The sequence below is a fragment of the Hyperolius riggenbachi genome, chromosome 10 (assembly GCF_040937935.1).
Source record: "Hyperolius riggenbachi isolate aHypRig1 chromosome 10, aHypRig1.pri, whole genome shotgun sequence".
Classification (NCBI taxonomy): domain Eukaryota; kingdom Metazoa; phylum Chordata; class Amphibia; order Anura; family Hyperoliidae; genus Hyperolius; species Hyperolius riggenbachi.
In genome coordinates, this window is record NC_090655.1 from 269,641,969 (window position 1) to 269,655,520 (window position 13,552).

The 13,552-nt window shown below is 45.3% G+C and overlaps 2 protein-coding genes across 3 annotated transcripts in view; both read right to left on the reverse strand.

Moving 5' to 3' along the window:
* LOC137535409 (zinc finger protein 84-like) overlaps window positions 1-13,266 on the reverse strand; it is a 44,831-nt gene extending 31,565 nt beyond the window's left edge. The window contains exon 1 of the mRNA XM_068257245.1: window positions 13,209-13,266. The gene's annotated coding sequence lies outside the window, so the exon portion shown is untranslated. The remainder of the gene's footprint in view (window positions 1-13,208) is intronic.
* Window positions 1-13,552, reverse strand: part of LOC137535392 (zinc finger protein 665-like) — a 976,927-nt gene that overhangs the window by 108,091 nt on the left and 855,284 nt on the right. The gene's annotated exons all lie outside the window — the stretch shown is intronic.

Sequence of the window (13,552 nt, forward strand, 5' to 3'; positions counted from 1 at the left end):
TCCAGTCCAGAATCGGATTCAAGATATTGGGCTCTATTCACAAAACCATGTGCAGTAACTCTTTTTTGGGTGAAAAATTACCTCCAGTGATAATTCACTACAAATAGTGAAAAAAGTGAGTATTCACAAAAAATTTACCAAGTGTGATAAATGTTTGATAAAAGTGCGGTAAAACAGGTGATAAATAGGTGATAAAACAGGTGATAAAACTGTCAGTAATATGTACGGAAATAAAGCTTTTTTGACCACTGTAGGGCAGCCCATATACTTGCCACCCATTACACAGAGACGACCCAGGAAAGCCTGTCACATTTACAGTGGGACCTCAACTCTTGCACAGGACAGAATGAAAACATATAGAAATGCACCCCGTATGTATATAATTTAGCCTGTCTAATTCCCCCTCATCTGTGCATAATCACAACTGTAATTTGAGCTCTCAGCTGTGCCAGCTGGCTGCCTCAGCAGAGCAGCTAATGTGTAAACACAGGATGTTAACCCAATGTCTGCTTCCATGAACGCAGGAAGTACATACACTGGAAATTGTTTGCTGGATTTGTATCAGCTGTAACAAAGAAATGTTTTTCTTTAAAGGTAATTATGCTGTTGCTTATCTTTTAGAACAGAGAAGAATTTCCTCCTCGGCATCTATTAAATCATCTAAAACACTGTACAAGGTCTGAAAGTGCGCCTTGAGATTAGACACACTCGTCTTTTCTGCCTTCTATGTAAAACTGACATAAACTCGAGCAAAAAAAAGCTCAAAAGGCTCCATCCTGAAGGCCAAAAGCAGAGAAGTGATAATTATCACCTACCATTTGTAGGTGATAAAAACATCCTTAATTAACACCAACTTTTCAATTGAGAATCTCAAATTGGAGATAAATTTGAGGTAATTACCTCACTTTTACCTCACTTTTACCGCATGAGGTAAAACATTTTTGTGAATTTGAAAATGGAGATATTTTGGTCGGTGTTTATCACTACCTAATTTAACTCATGCGGTAACTCATTGAGAATAGAGCCCATTGTGTCTGACCTACAAATCCGTCCACAAAACCTGTCCAACCTACATTTCTGATCTTACTCAGAGATACACACCAAGACGCTCACTCCGCTCCTCCAATGAACTTCGCCTGACGGTCCCCCGCATCACCCAGTCCCATGCACGCCTCCAGGACTTCTCAAAAGCCGCTCCAACACTATGGAACTCCCTACCTCCACCCATTAGGGCAGCCCCCTCTTTCAACACCTTCAAGAAGGCCCTCAAAACTCACCTTTTCACTCTGGCCTACCACCCCTCACAATTGCTCTAAACCCACAGCTGAACTCTGGTCCCCAACCTCTCGTGTCCCTCCCTCTAGATCTAAAGCCTTTGGGCAGGGTCCTCCTCCTTTTGTGTCCTACCTGATCATGCACCTCCATTACTATAAACACATCCTATGGATCTGAGTGAACTCAACTTGCCTAATCTCCATGCTCCCATCCAGTGACTGACTAAGCATTACCTTGTACTTCTACTGTGCTGTGTGATCAGGTTTTCTTGTATTCCTGTATTGTCATATTGCTGTATGTCACCCCTAAATATTGTCTGTAACCTAAATTAATGTTCAGCGCTGCGTAATATGTTGGCGCTTTATAAATACAATAAATAATAATGTTGGATTGAATCGAATGGATGAATCGAATCAAATCGCACAAAAATTGTATGGTGTAGATAGGGCTTAAGTCCTACCTTGTATGTTAACCCATTTATCTGTTCTGCAGGGCTGCGTAATAGGTTTATGCTTTATAAATACAACATATATTAGTAATCATAATAAATTAATACAGGGGTAATTTCTCTGTTTACCTTCTGTCCTGTGCAAGAGTTCAGGTCCCCTCCTACCCCTTTATGATTCTTTCCTAATTTTAGAACCTAAAAGCAAGAAAAAGACACACCGCAGAGAGATCTGCAGCTGCCCTGCACAGACTCACCTACCCAAGATAAAAGCTCCAGCCACTCCGAGCCTGACTCTGGGTTACCGCTAAGGTGTTAATAAACCTGTACACACTGCTGCGCTTGCGCTGCGTTTTTCAAATCGCATGCGCTAAACGCAAGGTCATTTAAAAAAATAATGAAAATTGTGAAGACCTGTACACACTGGTGAGATGCGTTTTTTCTATTCTCATGAAGGCTTGCGATTTAAAAATCGCATGCGCTTTTAAAAGCGCAGCAGTGTGTACAGGCCCTAAAGGACAACTGTAGTAAGAGGTATGTGGACGCTGCCATATCAATTTCCAGTTGCTTGGCAGCCTTGCTCATTATATGGCTGCAGTAGTATCACCCAGTAGTATACACCCAGCTGGCTGGACTCAGAAACAAGCATGCAGCTAATCTTGTCAGATCTGACATAATGTCAGAAACACCAGATATGCTGCATGCTTGTTCAGGGTCTATGGCTAAACGTATTAGAGGTAGATCATCAGCAGGGCAGTCAGGCAACTAGTATTGCTTATAAGGAGATAAATATGGCAGCCTCCATATCCCTCTCACTATAGTTGTCCTTCAATTCAGACACACACCTCATCCTGCACACCGGCACCAATGACATCAAGCAAGAAAACACCACAGATCAAGAAACCATCACAAATTGTCACAAATGGTTAAAAGGACACAGCTTAAAGCGCACCTGAACTCTTGCACAGGAGAGAAGGACAACACAGAGGCCTAGTGCACACCAGAGCGGTTCGGCTGCGTTTTGTGATCCGCTTGCGGCTGCGGATACGCTTAGGTAATGTATTTCAATGGGCTGGTGCACACCAGAGCGGGAGACGTTTTGCAGAAACGCAAAACCGCTACACAAAATCGCAAAACGCTAGCTGAAACGCTACAGAAAAAGAAGAAAAAGCGTTTCAAGATCTGCTAGCATTTTGCGGATCTGCTAGCGGTTTATGGTGTGCACCAGGCCAAAGAACTGAACCCGGTATCCACCCTGCATGTGTTTATAGAGAACAGCCTGGCTGCTTCTCCCTTCTCAGGAAGTAATTAGATAGGGTAATTTGATCTCCCCAGCTGTCTGCCAACTCTGTAAACACAGGATGTTAACCCTGTATGTGCTCCCAGCAGACAAAGAAGTAACTACAGGGCAGCATGTCTGAGGTGCTTTATAAGCTGTAACAAGGAAATGTTTTTCTGTAAAGGTTATTATGCTGTTGCTTATCTTAAGCCCAATATACACCATATGATTCTTTGTGCGATTCAATTACGATTCTATTTACGATCAGATTAAATCCGACATGTCCGATCGGAATTCGATTCGATTCAATTTGCCATTACAAAACAATGGCAAATCTAATTGAATCGAATCCCGATCGAACATGTCTGATTTAATCGGATCGTAAATAGAATCGTAATCGAATCGCACAAAGAATTGTATTGTGTAGATGAGGCTTTAAGCCTCATCTACACGAGTAGATGAGGCTCCGATCCAGCGGCTCGATTAGCCGCCGGATCACCTCTTCTGCGTCCCCGCACGTGCCCACCGCGTCCCCGCTTGCTGCGCGTGCGCCAGATTCAATTCCCCGCTCGTCCCCGTCGGCGCCGCTTATCTTCCGCTCAATTCCCTGCCATTGTCCCCTCACGGGGAGCGAGCAGGGAATCGGCGGTGGGGAGATCCGTCCTGTCGGATCTTATCAATCGAGCCGCATCAGCGGCTTGATTGATAAGGAACATCGCCGTCGCATCTACGCGTGTAGATGGGGCTTTAGAGCAGAGAGGAAGTTCTGAGTGCAGGTCTGCTATAAATTCCCCAGCACAAAGATTATCCTATCCTCCCAAGAAAAAGATGTCCCTCCCCAAACAATCCAACAAATGAATGCAGAGCTGGCCTCCAATCTCAGCTCCTCACTAGACATACAACTGGCACAGCACCTTACAATCACAGCTCACCACCTACATGACAACAAGCACCTAAAAGGGAACCCGAGGTGATAGGGATATGGAGAAGGCTGTGGAGTCAGAGTCGAGCCCAATCTACACGATACGATTCTTTGTGCGATTCGATTACGATTCTATTTACGATCCAATTAAATCCGACATGTCCGATCGGGATTTGATTCGATTCAATTCGATTTATTATAGCAAAACAATGGCAAATCGAATTGAATCGAATCTCGATCGGACATGTCGGATTCAATCGGATCGTAAATAGAATCGTAGTCAAATCGCACAAAGAATCGTATCGTGTAGATGGGGCTGAAGAGTCTGAGTCATTTTGGGTACCTGGAGTTGGAGTCGGTGGTTTCATAAACTGAGTCGGAGTCGCCCTGGAACAAGCATATGGCTAATCCAGTAAAACCCGAGTCAGAGTACCTGATCTGCCGCATGCTTGTTCAGGGTCTATGGCTAAAAGTATTAGAGAAAGGATCCGGAGGACTGCCAGGCAACTGGTATTGTTTAAAAGGAAATAAACATGGCAGCCACCATATCCCTCTCTCACCTCAGGTTCCCTTTAACAAAAATGAGTCAGCTGCCTAGCAAAGCAACTTGAAGGACAACTGTAGTGAGAGGTATATGGAAGCTGCCATGTTTGTTTCCTTGTAAGCAATACCAGTTGCCTGGCAGTCCTATCCCCTGCCTCTAATACATTTAGCCATAGTCCCTGAACAAGCATGCAGCAGATCAGGTGTTTCTGACATTATTGTCGGATCTGACAAGATTAGCTGCATGCTTGTTTCTGGTGCAACTCTGACATTGCTGCAGCCAAACAGATCAGCAGGACTGCCAGGCCACTGGTACTGCTTAAAAGGAAATACATATGGCAGCCTCCATATACATATCACTACAGTTCTCCTTTATTTATTTATAAAGCGCTAACATATTACGCAGCGCTGACATTTTTTAAGGACATGGTACTTAACCTCCTTAGCGGTATGGACGAGCTCAGCTCGTCCATTACCGCCGGAGGGCGCCGCTCAGGCCCCGCTGGGCCGATTTGCTTCATTTTTTTTTCAAACACGCAGCAAGCACTTTGCTTGCTGCGTGTCTACTCTGATCGCCGATGCGCTGCGATAGAGGTCCCCCCCGCCAGACCCCGTGCGCAGCCTGGACAATCAGTGCCAGGCAGCGCTGCGGGGTGGATCGGAACTCCAGATGACGTCGATGACGTCATCGTGATCGCCGATATAGCAACGGGGGAAGCCCTCAAAGAAATCCCGTTCAGAACGGGATTTCCTTATGGGCGAGTGCGCCAGCGGCAATCGGAGGGGTGGGAGGGATAGCGCAGGGAGGGGGGCATCATGTAGCTAGCGCTAGGCTAGCTACATGATGGGGATTTAAAAAAAAAAAAAAAAATACTGCTGCGCATCCACCCTGGCGATGTTAATAGAACGCCAGGGTGGTTAATAGCAGGGCTGTGTAGTCGGTCCAAAAATCCACCGACTCCGACTCCTCAGTTTAGGATTCCACCGACTCCGACTCCTCTAATTTGCATATTACAATTTTGTTGATTAAAAGTATGTAACGTGAAATTCGTCTCTTAACCATCTTAGCGGTATGGACGAGCTCAGCTCGTCCATCACCGCCGATGGCTGCCGCTCAGGCCCTGCTGGGCCGATTTTGTTCAAATAAAGAGCAGCACACGCAGCCGGCACTTTGCCAGCCGCGTGTGCTGCCCGATCGCCGCCGCTTTGCGGCGATCCGCCGCGAGCAGCGGCGAAAGAGGGTCCCCCCAGCCGCCTGAGCCCAGCGTAGCCGGAACAAAAAGTTCCGGCCAGCGCTAAGGGCTGGATCGGAGGCGGCTGACGTCAGGACGTCGGCTGACGTCCATGACGTCACTCCGCTCGTCGCTATGGCGACGATCTAAGCAAAACAAGGAAGGCCGCTCATTGCGGCCTTCCTTGTTTATTCTGGGCGCCGGAGGCGATCGGAAGAACGCCTCCGGAGCGCCCTCTAGTGGGCTTTCATGCAGCCCACTAGTTTTTTTTTTATTTAAAAAAAACCCTCCCGCAGCCGCCCTGGCGATCTTAATAGAACGCCAGGGTGGTTAACTGCCAATGCTTAGGAATTTTACAAGACAACTGAAGTGAGAAGGATATGTAGACTACTATATTTATTCCCTTTAGGCTACTTACACACCAAGACGTTGCGTTTTAAGGGACGTTATGGTCGCATAACGTGCCCCTAACGCAATGCATGGTGGTGTTGAAGTTGGATGTCAGATTGAGCTGCGTTATGCAGCTCTCAAAGCAGCCAAAGTGATAGGCAGTCTGGATCTTTTTAAGGATTCGGATCATTTGATTCGAATCTTTGAACCGAATCATTTGAATCATTTTACTAGGGAAGCAGACTGGGTGAAATGATTAGCAGGACAGGACTTTCCCTGCACTGTACATTCTGTATGTTCCTGTTTCTTCCAGACAGACATCCACTGTGAACCGAATCTTTCATTGTGATGATCCGGATGATTCGACTCATAAAAAAAGATCCGGATCAAATGAACGATTCGTTTATGATCCGGACAACACTACAGTCCCAACACGAGTCTCTGCAGTGCAGTGAATATTAATTAGCCATGTGGCTGGCTGCGGAGGAGGAGGGGAGACCTCCTCCTCCAACATTACTGAGCATGTGCAAGCAGTCTAATGTGGCTTAGCCCAGTATAACGTACAGCATGCAGCACTTTGTTTTTAACGTGCTGCGTTACAATGTAACGCAACGTGTTACTGTGAACAGCACATTGATTTTACAGTGCTGCGACTTAGGCTGCGTTACTGGCTGCTGTAACGTGGGAATTTAAAGAGGAGCTGTTAGGTATAAGGTCTCAGAGAAAATAAACACATATATCAGTAGCTAAATATTGGCTGTACTTACATTACATATGCATTTCACTGTCCACGTTTGTACTTCACAGAATGTTTTTATAGTATTTGCAGAGAATGATGCTCATGGCAGGTTCCATGTTTGTCTGTCTCCTATGAAGCCAAATGTGATGTCATATCCTCCCTGCTTCCTGATGATTCCACTCACAGAAAACCTCATAATGAATAACACTACTGTGCAGTGAATATTAATTAGCCATGTGGCTAGGAACAATAGCGGACTCCTGCAGTGTACTCTGCCTGGAGATTTATCAGTGCTGTGCGCTGGACTGAGTTACATGCTGTTGTAACTTGACCCTGTAACTTCTCACTAGCAGCCGAGGGGAGGGCCCCAGAATGCTTTGCTGTATGTTATGCGGCCTCTCGTCCTTTAAGAGCTTGGGAATACAGAGCCTTGCTGTCAGCACACATCAAAAGTAAGAGAGATTTTTAACTTCAGTATTGCCTTTTTGGCTTGCTTCTAAACTGTTTAACACAGGAGAATAGAGGTTTAAATTAGCTTTTGCAGCCTGACAGTTACTCTTTAACGTCCCACTGTGAAACCAGCCTAAAACTAGTCCTTGGTAAGAGTACTTGTAAAAGGTACAGGCCGGAACAAAGAACATCTATCAGGCCCTAGGCAATGTAACTGTGGGTACATGTAAGAATGATGTGCAGGTACTCTGCAGGGGAATGAGGAGATTCTTCCTCTATTACACATTCTTCATGTACAATCTGAACAAGGTTTATGAGTGACAGACAACTCCTCTGTGTTCAATGTGAACAACATTCTCAGTGGATTCCCTGCAGCTCTGTGGAGAGTGCATATGTATAGTACTACTGTGTAACAAAGTAAACCTGAGACAGATGAAATTAAAGTTTTATACATACTTGGGGCTTCCTCCAGCCCCCTTCAGGATAATCAGTCCCTTGTTGTCCTCCTCCACCACCTGGATCTTCTGCTATGAGTCCAGGTATTTGAGCCAGTCGGGCGTAGTGTGCATGCATCCACCGCCAGGAGCATACTACACCTGTGCAGCACTATTGCGCAGGTGCAGAATGTTCCTGGCTGTGGGAGCGGCATGCGGCCGGACAGCGCTGACTGGCTGAAGTACCAGGACTCATAGCAGAAGATCCAGGTGGTGGAGGACAGCGAGGGACTGATTAGCCTGAAGGGGGCTGAAATAAGCCCCAGGTATGTATAAAACTTTTCTTTTCATCCTTCTCAGGTACCATTTAATTCGTAGTCACCAAACCAAATTTTAACAACATATCAAATTATTTGATTTCATGAGCAAAGAGAGTGCATACATTTGCATAAATCAGAATCAACTCAGAATTATTTCCATCTCATTGACCATCTCTATTAGTGACATGGCTACACATCAGGCTTTATTCTTACAGCATAGATGTTATTTAGTGTATATAAGAGATTCCTGTGTACACATCATATATACAGTCACAATCAGATGTGTATATCTGACTTTAAAAATACAGGGACTGCTTTATTGAAGCAGCACAAGTAACTAATTTTGATTGGTTTATTCCATTTTTGTGGACTGAGCACAGCTATTACTGTTTGTATACATTATTTATGATGACTATTATCTGAGAAATAGAACATTTTATGAGAGAGAGAGAGAGAGAGAGAGAGAGAGAGAGAGAGAGAGAGAGAGAGAGAGAGAGAGAGAGAGAGAGAGCGCGAGAGAGAGCGAGAGAGAGCGAGAGAGAGCGAGAGCGAGTGCGAGAGAGAGAGAGAGAGAGAGAGAGAGAGAGAGAGAGAGAGAGAGAGAGAGAGTGCGAGAGAGAGAGAGAGAGAGAGAGAGAGAGAGAGAGAGAGAGAGAGAGAGAAAGAGAGAGTGCGAGAGAGAGAGAAAGAGAGAGAGAGAGAGAGAGAGAGAGAGAGACATGGCAGAAATCAGAACTTAGTGGAGGACTATATATATATATATATATATATATATATATATATATATACATACATATATATATACATACATACATACATACATATATATATATATATATATATATATACATACATACATACATATATATATAGCATACTGATGCCACGCCCACAATAGTGTCCCCCCCACCCCTATGTTCTATGACTGTTTCTGTTCATTACAAGATATACCAACTCAGAATTACATCACTTGTCCCAGGCAGAGCATGAATCTCTCGCACATATTGTAAAAGAAGTACATGCACACCAGCAAATTTAGAATGCTATTCAAGTACAGTGGTTTGCAAAAGTATTCGGCCCCCTTGAAGTTTTCCACATTTTGTCACATTACTGCCACAAACATGAATCAATTTTATTGAAATTCCACGTGAAAGACCAATACAAAGTGGTGCACACGTGAGAAGTGGAACGGAACGGAAATCATGATTCCAAACATTAAAAAGAAAAAAAAAAAATAATAACTGCAAAGTGAGGTGTGCGTAATTATTCAGCCCCCTGAGTCAATACTCTGTAGAACCACCTTTTGCTGCAATTACAGCTGCCAGTCTTTTAGGGCTCTTTCCCACTAAGACGTTGCATTTGATGCGACGTTAAGATCGCATAACGTGCCCCTAACGCAACGCATGTTAGTTTTGAAGTTGGATGTTATATTGAACTGCGTTATGCGTCTCTTGATGCGTAAAAGATGCGTACTTTTTGACGCATACTGATAAAACGAAAACGGCGCATGCGGCACATTTTTTAAAAAACAAACATTACTGAGCATGTGCAAACATTCTAACGCAGCTAAATATGAGTATAACGCACAGCATGCTGCACCTTCATTTAACGTACAGCGTTATACTCCAACGCAACGTGGGCACTGTGAACAGCCCATTGATTTTTCATTGCTGTGAGTTGTTCTGCGATACAGGCTGCTGTAACATGCAACTTTAACGTCCTGATGTGAAAGCAGCCTTAGGGTATGTCTCTACCAGCTTTGAACATCTAGAGGCTGAAATCCTTGCCCATTCCTTGTAAAACAACTCCAGCTCAGTCAGATTAGATGGACAGCGTTTGTGAACAGCAGTTTTCAGATCCTGCCACAGATTCTCGATTGGATTTAGATCTGGACGTTGACTGGGCCATTCTAACACATGGATATGTTTTGTTTTAAACCATTCTATTGTTCCCCTGGCTTTATGTTTAGGGTCGTTGTCCTGCTGGAAGGTGAACCTCCGTCCCAGTCTCAAGTCTTTTGCAGACTCTAAGAGGTTTTCTTCCAAGATTGCCCTATATTTGGCTCCATCCATCTTCCCATCAACTCTGACCAGCTTCCCTGTCCCCAGCACCCCCAGAGCATGATGCTGCCAACACCATATTTGACAGTGGGGATGGTGTGTTCAGAGTGATGTGCAGTGTTAGTTTTTCGCCACACATAGCGTTTTGCATTTTGGCTAAAAAGTTCCATATTGGTCTCATCTGACCAGAGCACCTTCTTCCACATGTTTGCTGTGTCCCCCACATGGCTTGTGGCAAACTGCAAACGGGACTTCTTATGCTTTTCTGTTAACAATGGCTTTCTTCTTGCCATTCTTCCATAAAGGCCTATGGACATAGTCCCTCATCTGAGCTATAGATCTCTGCAGCTCGTCCAGAGTCACCATGGGCCTCTTGACTGCATTTCTGATCAGCGCTCTCCTTGTTCGGCCTGTGAGTTTAGGTGGACGGCCTTGTCTTGGTAGGTTTACAGTTGTGCCATACTCCTTCCAATTTGAATGATCGCTTGAACAGTGCTCCGTGGGATGTTCAAGGCTTTGGAAATCTTTTTGTAGCCTAAGCCTGCTTTACATTTCTCAATAACTTTATCCCCTACCTGTCTGGTGTGTTCTTTGGACTTCATGGTGTTGTTGCTCCCAAAATTCTCTTAGACAACCTCTGAGGCCATCACAGAGCAGCTGTATTTTTACTGACATTAGATTACACACAGATGCACTCTATTTAGTCATTAGCACTCTTCAGGCAATGTCTATGGGCAACTGACTGCACTCAGACCAAAGGGGGATGAATAATTACCCACACCCCACTTTGACATTATTTATTTGTAAAAAATGTTTGGAATCATGTATGATTTTTGTTCCACTTCTCATGTGTACACCACTTTGTATTGGTCTTTCACATGAAATTCCAATAAAATTGTATCATGTTTGTGGCAGTAATATGACAAAATGTGGAAAACTTCAAGGGGGCCGAATACTTTTGCAAACCACTGTATATTAGTATTCAAAAGCTAGCTCATTTTTGGCCGCTAGATGGGGTAATTTTACTACATTGCATCCATCTCTATTATGCAGGAGAAAAGAGGCACCAAAAGGATAAAAGGAAGCTAAATGAGCTTAAAAACCAAATTCTTGGTAAATAGAGGAGGTAGTGGTGGACTTACCTCCTCCAAGTAGAAACACAAGGACTGTAGTAAAGACAGTCAATATATTTTATTTATGAACTCCAAATATGCAACGCGTTTCGCAGGTTTGATCCCGCTTCATCAGGCAATAGCAACGGTGCCTAGCTCTTCTACTGACCACATATGCTATTGCTCCGTTGTTATTGCCTGATGAAGCGGGATCAAACCTGCGAACCGCGTTGCATATTTGGAGTTCATAAATAAAATATATTGACTGTCTTTACTACAGTCGTTGTGTGTCTACTTGGAGGAGGTAAGTCCACCACTACCTCCCCCATACCCATGTCTGTACTAATCTCCCCACTGCTCCCCCATAACCATGTCTGTACTAATCCCCGCACTGCTCCCACATACCCATGTCTGTACTAATCCCCCCACTGCTCCCCCATAACCATGTCTGTACTAATCCCCCCACTGCTTCCCTATAACCATGTCTGTACTAATCCCCCCACTGCTCCCCCATAACCATGTCTGTACTAATCCCCCCACTGCTCCCCCATAACCATGTCAGTACTAATCTCCCCACTGCTCTCCCATACCCATGTCTGTACTAATCCCCCCACTGCTCCCCCATACCCATGTCTGTACTAATCTCCCCACTGCTCCCCAATAACCACGTCTGTACTAATCCCCCCACTGCTCTCCCATACCCATGTCTGTACTAATCCCTCCACTGCTCCCCCATAACCATGTCTGTACTAATCCCCCCACTGCTCCCCTATACCCATGTCTGTACTAATCTTCCACTGCTTCCCCACACCCATGTCTGTACTAATCCCCCCACTGCTCCCCTATACCCATGTCTGTACTAATCCCCCACTGCTTCCCCATACCCATGTCTGTACTAATCTCCCCACTGCTCCCCCATACCCATGTCTGTACTAATCCTCCCACTGCTCCCCCATACCCATGTCTGTACTAATCCCCCCACTGCTCCCCCATACCCATGTCTGTACTAATCCCCCACTGCTCCCCATACCCATGTCTGTACTAATCACCCCACTGCTCCCCATACCCATGTCTGTACTAATCCCCCCACTGCTCCCCCATACCCATGTTTGTACTACTCTCCCCACTGCTCCCCATACCCATGTCTGTACTAATCCCCCACTGCTCCCCCATACCCATGTCTGTACTAATCCCCCCACTGCTCCCCCACACCCATGTCTGTACTAATCTCCCCACTGCTCCCCCATACCCATGTCTGTACTAATCCCCCACTGCTCCCCATACCCATGTCTGTACTAATCACCCCACTGCTCCCCATACCCATGTCTGTACTAATCCCCCCACTGCTCCCCCATACCCATGTTTGTACTACTCTCCCCACTGCTCCCCATACCCATGTCTGTACTAATCCCCCACTGCTCCCCCATACCCATGTCTGTACTAATCCCCCCACTGCTCCCCCACACCCATGTCTGTACTAATCCCCCCACTGCTTCCCCATACCCATGTCTGCACTAATCCCCCCACTGCTCCCCTATACCCATGTCTGTACTAATCCCCCACTGCTTCCCCATACCCATGTCTGTACTAATCTCCCCACTGCTCCCCCATACCCATGTCTGTACTAATCCCCCACTGCTTCCCCATACCCATGTCTGTACTGCTCCCCCCACTGCTCCCCCATACCCATGTCTGTACTAATCCCCCACTGCTCCCCCATACCCATGTCTGTACTAATCCCCCCACTGCTCCCCCATACCCATGTCTGTACTAATCCCCCACTGCTCCCCCATACCCATGTCTGTACTAATCCCCCCACTGCTCCCCCATACCCATGTCTGTACTAATTCCCCCACTGCTCCCCCATACCCATGTCTGTACTAATTCCCCCACTGCTCCCCCATACCCATGTCTGTACTAATCTTCCTCACTGCAATGCATAATACAATCTGTACAATGTCCAGCAGGTATACATTTGTTAGTATATAACAAAAATCACACAATTACCTTTTCAACAATGTTTCCCGTCGCTACTTTTTTTTTCTGCTGCGTTACATCAGTTCCTTTCTTTAGGACAATTACATCCGGTTTGTGTGTTCGCCATCTTGTGGAAAATAAGCTAACTGCAGCCTTTGTAAAATCAACTGCATTCAGCCATCTCATGTTATTATAATTTTTGCTGCTCAATTACGGACACATCACAAATAATAATAATGATAAGTATTATTAAAAGGTCACACTTGTCCATGCAGAAAAACATCAGTTTTATGCGATGGGTGGTTTTTGCTTTTTTTCCTGCGTTCGCGTTTTTCCCTGTGTGTTTTTCATGCACTTTCGTTTGCAAAAATTTT